General features: G+C 52.5%; 1 non-coding gene across 1 annotated transcript in view; it reads left to right on the top strand.

Moving 5' to 3' along the window:
• Nucleotides 1-4,469: 4,469 nt before the first annotated feature.
• LOC126305318 (small subunit ribosomal RNA) overlaps nt 4,470-5,000 on the top strand; it is a 1,893-nt gene continuing 1,362 nt past the window's right edge. The window contains exon 1 of the ribosomal RNA XR_007553385.1: nt 4,470-5,000. This exon is cut by the window's right edge and continues 1,362 nt beyond it. This is a non-coding gene — a ribosomal RNA (small subunit ribosomal RNA).

Here is a 5,000-nt window from a genome sequence, read left to right as displayed (position 1 = left end):
ACATGACGTGGTGCAACGACGGTACCGCCACCTGGGGGAGGCCACGCGGACTAGGCCATGTATGGGGCCCACAGTGCTCATTTGCCGAGCCCACCCACACAAAACCTGCACCCCCCTCCAGCGCAGGAGCCGCAACCCGGGTGCGTACGCCGCACCAAGTGCTCCACCCGCGACCGTACGTGCCCCGCCGAAATCGCAACTCCGGCGGATGAACGGCGGACTTTTCTCGCAGTCGTAAGTTGCAATCCACCCCTATATCTTGCGTCTCATGAAGAGTTATATCAAGTATGCCAAATTCCCGCTGTCCCTATACATGCAGTAAGTTCGTCGTGGGCGCTGGCCGGCAGGCCGCGAGACCTGACGCCCGGCGGCAAAGAGTGCTCCTCTGAGGATATAGATGTTCCGTTCCGCCGCATAATGGTGACGGTGACCGCTGCCTGCGGTGGCAACGCTGGGCAGAGTCGATACTCGCTGTGTGGTGGAAGGTAAACATTATGCGGTACATCAGTACTTTCCTAATAGTTCGGTCGTCTCACGGCACTGCTTAGTAAATGATGCAAGGCCACATATAGATGATTTATGCGAATGTCCCTATACGTGCTGTAAGACTGGGCACACAACGTGAATCGCACGTCAGCCAGACACTCGAACATGCACCACTCTCGGCCTGCAACGGAGACACACAATACGTAAACATCTGGAATGCGACAATGTCGAGTGCATCCTCTCTGCGACATTGCACCGTCGACACTATGATAACCAGAGCAGTAGGTCCACCTATAAAAGCACAATACCCCACTCCTCCGACAACTACCATTGCTCAGATAAACCAACACACATCCTACACAGAGGGGCACCAAATATCACCCCCCGCCCTCGTGTTATACCACATGAAAAATTGCAGAAGTGAGAGACACAGACCCGCCAGCCTCTTGCTACAAGCATCGAACCGACGTGACGTATCTGACGGTGACTCAGGCATCCGCGTACTGCCACCACTATCCACCCCCCCCCCTCTCTCTGCCCCCTTCCCACACAATACCAAATGTAACCAACTTTATCGCTTAACCTAACTGTGGCTGTACCACATTATCGCTTAACCTAACTGTGGCTGTACCACATTATCGCTTAACCTAACTGTGGCTGTACCACATTATCGCTTAACCTAACTGTGGCTGTACCACATTATCGCTTAACCTAACTGTGGCTGTACCACATTATCGCTTAACCTAACTGTGGCTGTACCACATTATCGCTTAACCTAACTGTGGCTGTACCACATTATCGCTTAACCTAACTGTGGCTGTACCACATTATCGCTTAACCTAACTGTGGCTGTACCACATTATCGCTTAACCTAACTGTGGCTGTACCACATTATCGCTTAACCTAACTGTGGCTGTACCACATTATCGCTTAACCTAACTGTGGCTGTACCACATTATCGCTTAACCTAACTGTGGCTGTACCACATTATCGCTTAACCTAACTGTGGCTGTACCACATTATCGCTTAACCTAACTGTGGCTTTACCACATTATCGCTTAACCTAACTGTGGCTGTACCACATTATCGCTTAACCTAACTCTGGTTGTACCACATTATCCCTTAACCTAACTCAAGTTGTCCCTTAACCTAACTCAAGTTGTCCCTTAACCTAACTCAAGTTGTCCCTTAACCTAACTCAAGTTGTCCCTTAACCTAACTCAAGTTGTCCCTTAACCTAACTCAAGTTGACCCTTAACCTAACTCAAGTTGTCCCTTAACCTAACTCAAGTTGTCCCTTAACCTAACTCAAGTTGTCCCTTAACCTAACTCAAGTTGTCCCTTAACCTAACTCAAGTTGTCCCTTAACCTAACTCAAGTTGTCCCTTAACCTAACTCAAGTTGTCCCTTAACCTAACTCAAGTTGTCCCTTAACCTAACTCAAGTTGTCCCTTAACCTAACTCAAGTTGTCCCTTAACCTAACTCAAGTTGTCCCTTAACCTAACTCAAGTTGTCCCTTAACCTAACTCAAGTTGTCCCTTAACCTAACTCAATTTGTCCCTTAACCTAACTCAATTTGTCCCTTAACCTAACTCAATTTGTCCCTTAACCTAACTCAATTTGTCCCTTAACCTAACTCAATTTGTCCCTTAACCTAACTCAATTTGTCCCTTAACCTAACTCAATTTGTCCCTTAACCTAACCCACGTTGTCCCTTAACCTAACTCAATTTGTCCCTTAACCTAACTCAATTTGTCCCTTAACCTAACTCAATTTGTCCCTTAACCTAACTCAATTTGTCCCTTAACCTAACCCACGTTGTCCCTTAACCTAACTCAATTTGTCCCTTAACCTAACCCACGTTGTCCCTTAACCTAACCCACGTTGTCCCTTAACCTAACCCACGTTGTCCCTTAACCTAACCCACGTTGTCCCTTAACCTAACCCACGTTGTCCCTTAACCTAACCCACGTTGTCCCTTAACCTAACCCACGTTGTCCCTTAACCTAACCCACGTTGTCCCTTAACCTAACCCACGTTGTCCCTTAACCTAACCCACGTTGTCCCTTAACCTAACCCACGTTGTCCCTTAACCTAACCCACGTTGTCCCTTAACCTAACCCACGTTGTCCCTTAACCTAACCCACGTTGTCCCTTTGCCTAACATAGTTCACTGCTCGGAATCTCTGGTGTCGTTGTTATCCTCATGTAGATGTCTTGCGAGTGTTGCTTACTTTCCACATATTCCCGCTATCCACTGTCAATTGTACTGCAATAGGACTATATCGCCGCCCCCCCCCCCCCTCTGTCCCCCTCTTTGTGTCTCTGTCCTCTCAAGCTGGTCGGTCTGGCGTTTGAGTGTTAAATGAGCCTCGCAGCTGTTCAGTTGCATTCAGATGTCGACGCCCTCAGTGTACGTCGTGGTATGGTCTGTGTCCATTGTCCGCTGATGTCGTACGCGTAACCCACACGCTGTACCGATCATCGGTCGTTACGTACAGAGTGAAGTAGTGTGATACGTGTGACCGTACGCTGGCTGTGCCCAACGGTGTCGAATCTCAATTTCCATATGTTGTGCTCGATGCTACTTGTCTCGTCTCCCAATAACAGCTAGGTTGCACTGTGGTACGCCGTAGAGGCGTGTGGGAGGAACGTACGAACGCATTGTATGTCACCCTGGGTCGCTGGGGGTGGTGGTGCGGTGAGTCAGGTCAGGTCAGGTCAGGTCAGGTCAGGTCAGCGTGAGCCGTCTGATGTAGTGACGCGTGTATTCCGACTTTGTCGTATTGCCTCACACAAAGTGCTACCCTGGTGGACCGCGTTCCATATCTGGGACATGCCGCAGATGCCGGTTGACAGTGGATCGCGGAAGGGACATCGCATACGTGCGCGGGCCACCTTCCACGTGTTCTCTTCTGCACATGTCGCAGTGTGTATGTGGTCTGATGTAGCGTGTCGTGACACATGACATCCTGGCATGCAAGAATTGTTGAATTCGCAAATGTAGGTGGACATCTACGTTTACTGCCCAAGATACGCAAATGAACTGGAAATCCGTTGTTGAGCGGTTGTTCACGCTGGAGGTGAATCTGTGATGGCGACGATCGGTACAGCTATTAACCGGTTGTTTCAGCGGTACCCGCCACATCCACACACGTGACTAGGTCCATGTGGGTATGAAGCGATACGCGGCGGTGGCTTGGTGGGACTGTTCCCGGCCGGTGAAGGGGGGCCGCCCGGCGTGTTGGCCGCGCGCTGCGTGGGCGCACGCGCAACAGGCGGCTGGTGGGGGGCGCCGAGTGGCAGGAGCGCCAGCCGACGGGCCCGGCAGGCGGTGCAGCTACGCTGCGGCGCACCCTGCACGCGGCGCCTGGCGGCCAAAGTTGGTTCAGCCGAGCCCGGTGCGAAGCGCGGTGGACATCTGCAGTGTGCTGGTCTGATTGAGGACTGTGTGCGTTGAGGATGCGCCGCCGCCTGGCACTCGGCGCCGCGACGCCGTCTGCTGCTCGGTCGCCCCAGCGGTTCTCGCAGGTGGTTTGTATCGCAGTTGTGCGGACGTGTTGGCGCGTGCGCTGTGCTGGGAGAGTTCGCTTCTGCACCCAAGTGGGGCTTTGCCCTTGTGTGGCGCTGGCGTTGGAGCTGCCGGTCACCATAGGTGGCGCGTGTTGTCTCCCGCCGGCAATGCCACGACAGCACGCTCCCGGGCCTCTGTCGGCAGCGGCAAGCTCAGTTGGGAGCAAGGGTGTTCGCACTAAAACCGTCTACTCGCCTAACTCCGGGCGATTGCGCCTCTCTCGAAACCGACCAAGTACCTAGGACGGCGCTGCGCGCCGCCGGGACCTGAGAGGGTTTCGAGGTGTATCGTGCAGGGGAGCTCGGCCTCCTCCTGTTTGCAGAATAATTGAGCGGACGCTTGCGTGTTCGCGCGGGCCCCCGGGACACACTCCCGGGCGGCCGGCTGCTCAGCTCTAGTTGACGCAGCTCCCTGGTTGATCCTGCCAGTAGTCATATGCTTGTCTCAAAGATTAAGCCATGCATGTCTCAGTACAAGCCGCATTAAGGTGAAACCGCGAATGGCTCATTAAATCAGTTATGGTTCCTTAGATCGTACCCACGTTACTTGGATAACTGTGGTAATTCTAGAGCTAATACATGCAAACAGAGTCCCGACCAGAGATGGAAGGGACGCTTTTATTAGATCAAAACCAATCGGATTGGCTTGTCTGGTCCGTTTGCCTTGGTGACTCTGAATAACTTTGGGCTGATCGCACGGTCCTCGTACCGGCGACGCATCTTTCAAATGTCTGCCTTATCAACTGTCGATGGTAGGTTCTGCGCCTACCATGGTTGTAACGGGTAACGGGGAATCAGGGTTCGATTCCGGAGAGGGAGCCTGAGAAACGGCTACCACATCCAAGGAAGGCAGCAGGCGCGCAAATTACCCACTCCCGGCACGGGGAGGTAGTGACGAAAAATAACGATACGGGACTCATCCGAGGCCCCGTAATCGGAA

This window comes from Schistocerca gregaria, unplaced genomic scaffold (assembly GCF_023897955.1).
Source record: "Schistocerca gregaria isolate iqSchGreg1 unplaced genomic scaffold, iqSchGreg1.2 ptg000310l, whole genome shotgun sequence".
Lineage (NCBI taxonomy): Eukaryota > Metazoa > Arthropoda > Insecta > Orthoptera > Acrididae > Schistocerca > Schistocerca gregaria.
Note: the sequence above shows the minus strand (reverse complement) of the source record. Positions and strands in the feature narration are given on the sequence as shown.